Here is a 6632-nt window from a genome sequence, read left to right as displayed (position 1 = left end):
TTTATTTTGTTGGAGTTAAACTAAAATATGTATACTCGATCAATTATTGAAAGTTACCAATACACATACAAAATCATTATTCACAAATACGCATACCAAAAGCCTTATTAACAAAATCTCTAGCTACATCAGACTAAAACAGGAGCCGAAATTCTGTTCTGTTACATCAGAAAAATGACAGTTGAATCAACAACAAAACCACACCATAAGAGAAAAAATGCCTGATAAATCCGCAACAGCAAGTCAACAAAACATGAGATAGCCAATGTTTTGCTTAAATAGAGAATATCTCAAGAGTAAAAAGGCATGAATATCTCAAGCCACTTAATTACATTGCCCTTTAAGAAAGCATTCACTCATAAAAAGGTCCACTCTCTGCAAGAACTGCTGCCCCTTCCACTTGATAACCTGTAACATAATATTTAGAAGTCAATTTCATTTAAAGAGAGCAACATTTACCACAGATTAAATTAAATAAGTACAATCAATATATATATTTATCACTGACATTATTTATGACCTAAGGAAACTTTAATTATGATCTTGGTCACATAATTTAACATATATTCTTTTTTTTTTTACCTTGAAGGTCGCACCCCAAAAATCCTCTACATTAGCATGTCCTACATTAATCTTATTTTTAGGATTCTCATAGCACATCAATCCTCCAACAGCAGATGAGTAAAAAGATCATGTCCAATTACAGACCAGTAGTGTCAAAAATGAAAAAGAACTCAGACTATCCTTGTATGTTGCTAAACTTGTATAAATGTATCTCTTTCTCAAACATCATTCAAGGTAGACACAATTGGTTGGTGTGCATTGTGTGCGAGTGTTATAAACTTTGGAGTACCGAGTTCGATATAGATTCAAAAAATCATAGCACCAGATTAATCTTTTTAATTTTATGGGTCATGCACACTTACGGATTGGCATACATGCATAAACATCAAATCTAACCAACTCAAAATTAGTTCGAAACTTAATTCAAAAAATTATCTCATTGACGGTTCATTAAAATAAGAATAGCATTAAATTTGAAGGACATACCTTGAATTGTTGAAGAATTATCAAATTCATGACCATCAAAAAGACCTTGCTTGCATCAATGGCATAAAAACCCCAAATGGGTTTAATATTACAAAACAACTATAAATCAGAAAGTTAAAAAAAATATCAAAAATGAATGATTCAAGGGTAAGAAATGATACCTCTCAAAAACTGCTACAGAGATGCAATTATAAAACCCACAATGAGATTGAGAACGCTGAGAATTTGCTGAAGTGGGACGATATTGGTGTGTATGGCACTATTGTGTATTGAAAAGATGAATGGGAAAATAAAGAGATGTGATTAGGAATTTGCCCTTTTGCTCATCCACTACAACCTACAATTTTGCAATCGAACAAATGGAAAAGAATAAGGGGGAATGGATATAGGAAATGAATAATGAATAACCTTAAATTACCGATAGAACATAAAAGCACCATTTTGGTTGCAACAACTCCCTCTTTCAAAATAATACTAATAATAATAAAACATACAATAATTGAATAAGCATATGAATGGGATGGTTTGGAGACTAAAGACAAAAATTCATTGAAATGTACAAAGGTGTGAGAGGAAGACATGAAGCCACCTTGGTGTTCATCAGAGATAATGAGAATTAGGGGAAACGTGTAAAAGATTTACAGATGTAAATAACGTTTGGGAACATGAAAAGATAATGATTGAGATTAGTGCCGAATTAATTGCTTTGAGGAGGGAAATTCAAATTCAAATTTGAGGGGATATGGAAGGTCAGACACAATTAATTAATTACATGCGGCTTGTTGTGTAAGATTGGGAAGTCATCCTTGGAGGGAAATTAGGCTTGTGATTAGGGTTAAGCAATAGCTTAACCTAATAAGCTTTTATAATAAGAACTACTACCTCCGTCCCGGTATAATTGACCTACTTTGGTTTTTCACACAGATTAAGAAAAATGTATAAATAAAGGGGAAAGTGGAATATATTGTATTGGGAATGATAAAAGTAGTATTATTTAGTGTTATATTGTATTGGGAATGATGAAAGTTGTATTGAAAATTGAAATGGGTCAGTTATTTTGGGACACTTTTTTTTAGAAAATGGGTCAGTTATTCCGGGACGGAGGGAGTAGTACTTTTACCCGTGCTACCGCCCGGGACATTAAAAATGGAGAAGCTGATATATTGCAATATGATCTATTACATAAAAAACAAAATGATTCAATATTTTATGTCCTTAGATCACACACCCGTGCGTCGTACGGGCGAGATATATGTAAAATATATTACTGTCATGAATTGATATAGATAAAATTATCGTTAAGAATCCAATTCAAAGACAATGTATAGTAAATAACACATAAAAACACTATTAAGATAACTAACATGATCCATAATTGGATAGAAGTTCAGATTGTGAAATCTCACTCTAAATTTGTATCTAATTGAGTATGAAGAGTTGGTAGGTTTGGATAGAAGCTAGTGTTAAGCCTTTTTGTTTTATAAAAAAACTGACTTTTTATCATCAAGTTAGTAGATCCAACTTTTAGAGTTATCTTGGTAGAGTGGATGTTGGATTCAAGAATATCAAATCCCAAAAATCATACACTTTAGAGATTTCTTATGAAGCTTTCTGTTTACCTCATCCTTGCAACTATATCAGTTTGTTTGATTGTAAAAAAATAATCAAGTTTGCATTCAAACGTGGCTATTTAATGAAAAATTAACATTACTAATGAAAGAAGCATGGAGACAGCATAATTGTGCCAGCACTAACAATTACAATACTCATTACAACTTTTCACAAATTGCCATACTACAAACCTTTGTCATAGTAAATATCAACATAAGTCCCCTAAGCTGTTTTAACGATCATCAAATCTCCACCACTTCCATCAACATATGCCATAAAGTGTACTTAATTGTCTGTTGAAGTGTTAGGCGCTTCCAATTCCTTTATGCATATTATTGGTTGAGATACCTATAATTTTGAAGGCATGTTGGCGCCACACCAGTCCGAAACGGATATAAATACACGCCACATCTACCAAATCATGTGCAACAAAAGAATAGCTCTATCAACGATTCGATATACAAAATCAATCTAAATTAGCTACACAAAGTCATGCTCCTTGGAAAATCATAAAACCAAGCAAAGAAAGAACTTTCAAACAGTGGTTGATACCTTACAAATTGATCAAAATGGCCAAAATAGACTCAAAATCCCAATATTTACTTTTTACTTACAACTCAAAACAAATTGATATAGTTGCAACTTGCAATCAACATACATTTATAGCGCACTGCAGAATATGTGATCCTTGATTTTACAAAGACTTTAATTGTTAGATTGATAAATTGTCTTCTTGCTGTTCAATTTCACATTTCTACAACATTTAAAATAACTACCAACAGGGGCACATTTATTTCAATTAAGCATAGAAAAATTGTAGACTTTTAAAAACATAACACAATGATCTATATAATATATGTAAATTATTGATAAAGCACTATGAATGAGTTAAATTTAATCTCTTATAAACGGCGAATGGCTATGAATACGTTAACAATGCGCTTAGCAATACTAAACATACACAATCACTATTGGAGCATATAATAATGTCTCAACAATGTCATAAAACATATAATCAAAAGACATATTGACGGAAAGGTCCCGTAACGATATTAGTCATAAACAGTCTCAAATAAGTTGCATACTTAGTGAATAGAAATTATTTTGTTATCGGTGGGACAACCCTTTTAGTGGCTGATATGAACCTGATCACACATCCATAGGATTTAGCAATGTTTCATTTATAGACTATAAAACTTAAATATGATATCTTTCACATATCCCTCATCTACACCAGCACATAACTTATTGTTATTACACCCGGTTCGCATTCATTATGAATGTAATTCTTACTCCAATATCTTGTCTGAATTAATAGGCTTATAATCAAAGCCTCAAAGCACCAATTCTCAAACGCAAATGACTTTGCATATAGGTAAAACCGAAATCAGCAAAAGTATTAATATCAGAAAAAACTTTGATTCATTCAGACAAATTATTTGACAGCAACATGAAAGGATAGTATATGAGACACTTAGGTCTTAGGTTCAAAAAAGAGTACACCGAAAACAGCAATAGTTTCAAGAAAATAAACTAAACATCATGATCCAGAATAGAGACAAAATCCGGTATCAGATAAAACAGAAATAAAAAACATGGTATTTTATCATCTTATGTGGTTTGTTAATAGATCTTTCTCAAAGGTTATTACATAAGAAACAATTAAACAAAAGTCACCATGCTGTTCACAATTCAATTTCTACTATCTACCTTAGAACACAAAAAGGACTGTTGAAAACACAAATTATAGATTATTATTAACATTGACACAAAATCAAACTTTCAACCCCCAAAATATATAAATCAAGATCGGTGGGCATATAAAATCAAACTCAAAATAAAAAAATTTCATAAGCTTTCAAAATATCATGATTATCCCCTCAAAATCCCTAAAAACAAATAGAAAAATGAAATTCAAGAGATATCGTTTAGCTTGCAATCACACGATACACCGTCAACAATGAATCCAGTCTTCCTAATATAGTTATCTGGATGCACCTGTATTGAATTCATTCAACCGTGTTCTTCCTTTTTACTGAACACAGAGGGTCGTGACTCTAGGGTCCTTTCCTTGATACGAATTTCATCGGCAGGTAGTCTCTACATGTACACTTTTACGGTAAAACCCTTGAAAACCAAATTGCAAAATCATATTCTAAAACTAAAAGAAAAAACCAAGGTTGCAATTGATTGAAATAAAAATCCATATATGAATAGGATAAAAAAAAACAACAATAATTGAAGATGGAATTTAATCTTGCAAAGAAACAAAGGAAGAGAAACGACATCGTGGGAAAAAAGAAAAGGCAAACCCAAAATACATAAAAAGTTGATTGAGCTTAGAAGCAACAATAAAATCAAATTAGAGTTTGACCAAAAATATATTCCAACTACAACAATAGTTAAACACCATAACTAAAACGAAAATAAACAGAGAATTCAATCAATCTCACAGGCAAATATGATGTTCAAAGTAGGGATGGTGAACATGATTACGGTTTTAAATAATAAATAAATTCTTGAGCACAAACTGAGCAAAGTAAGGAAGAAGAAGACTAACCCACTAAACGATGCAATATCCTGTATAATCAATAATTTCACAAATAGAAATGGGTCATCAACAGTTTCTGAGTTCCTGTCTAATCACACCATGACCTTCATACCACCGTTGGAATTATCTGAGGATCTCGCCACTCCACCGCCGACCTCGTCAAAGCAGGCTAGAAGGAATAATGGGAGAGGAGAGAAGAGAACGTTAGAAATGAAGGAGAAAGAGGTGGGCATCGATAAGTGTGGAGTCAATTTGGGAATTGGAGGATAATAATGAGTCAAAACCATAGGAAATATACATCAAATTTGAAAGTTTGACTCAGATTAGATCAAAGGATGAGATGCATGCTTAGCCAAATGATGAGATCCAACGGTCTTCCTTGTTTTGGAGCCAAAACCATTTAGGTTTAGGGTTTGCAAAGTTATTAGCATTGTTAACAAAGATTAGATATAAGTATGATAAGAATAAGAATGATTGGTCCAAGATTCTTGAGATTAATAATATTTTAATTGTTATTTTGATCTTTTGCTGGTCTCCAATCTAAATTTGGCATCGACAATTCTAAACTTTTGTGATAATGAGTAACACTGTTCTCAAAAACTTTTCAATATCCATCAGACGATTTACAACTATCTAGATAGGAGTGTGGGGATTCAAAAGAGGCTGGTTTGCTGAAAAATTATATAGAAAATTAGGTAATGGTGAAGAAACTATTTTTTGGATAAAAAATTATCTAGAAAATGGTATTAGTTATTATTAACTAAATGAAGAATATGTATCCAGGTCACTTTTGTTGGCTGAAAACAATGATATCACCATGAAACACTACTATCAACATTTGTTGCCATCTATCATAAAATAAGCATTACAATTAGATTTTGTTATTAAGATGGCACTACTTGAGCTACATCAAGTAACATATGTCTTTAGTTATGCACTAAACCATAATAATACAAGCATACCAAGCACTGCCACATTCAGTAACACGAATAATATTGTTGATCACATTGATCAACCAAACAGGATAAATAGGATTATGCAGCTAATAGCTAGCAGATAACAACAACTTGTTAGAATTAAGATTAGGACTCGTTCACCTTCTATCTTAGCCACACTAAAACAGGCCATCTTAATTTAAAATCTTTGTTTTAGAAATTAGAAATGGACGCAGTACTCCAATGATTTATTAATTTCAATTAATAGTTTTTAGGATTATATGATATGATAAATGGAAAAGGAAAACAAAATAAAAGTGGAGAATCAACCAAAAAAAAAAGTTGAGAAATAAATTATTTAGATACATTTGCTTGCATGTTAATACATCAATCTAATTATTTAATTTTTACCTCTTTCATACTTTATTTATTAATACTTATGTGTGTCTAATGAATTCAATTTAAGCGTGTGTCTTGATGAATTT

General features: G+C 31.7%; 2 long non-coding RNA genes across 2 annotated transcripts; both read right to left on the bottom strand.

Moving 5' to 3' along the window:
* LOC146919697 (uncharacterized) lies at positions 1 to 1802 on the bottom strand. The gene is made up of 4 exons (XR_015010680.1): positions 1640 to 1802; positions 1212 to 1387; positions 1051 to 1095; positions 1 to 408 (listed from the first exon to the last, which is right to left on the bottom strand). It is a non-coding gene; the product is annotated as an uncharacterized LOC146919697 (long non-coding RNA).
* Positions 1803 to 2739: 937 nt separating this feature from the next.
* LOC146919696 (uncharacterized) lies at positions 2740 to 5381 on the bottom strand. The gene is made up of 2 exons (XR_015011585.1): positions 5222 to 5381; positions 2740 to 3072 (listed from the first exon to the last, which is right to left on the bottom strand). It is a non-coding gene; the product is annotated as an uncharacterized LOC146919696 (long non-coding RNA).
* Positions 5382 to 6632: the final 1251 nt, after the last annotated feature.

This window comes from Medicago sativa, chromosome 5 (genome assembly GCF_051527215.1).
Source record: "Medicago sativa cultivar Bolivia chromosome 5, Bolivia_mono, whole genome shotgun sequence".
Classification (NCBI taxonomy): Eukaryota; Viridiplantae; Streptophyta; class Magnoliopsida; order Fabales; family Fabaceae; genus Medicago; species Medicago sativa.
The sequence above is the reverse complement of the archived record's forward strand: the minus strand, read 5'-3'. Positions and strand labels throughout refer to the sequence as shown.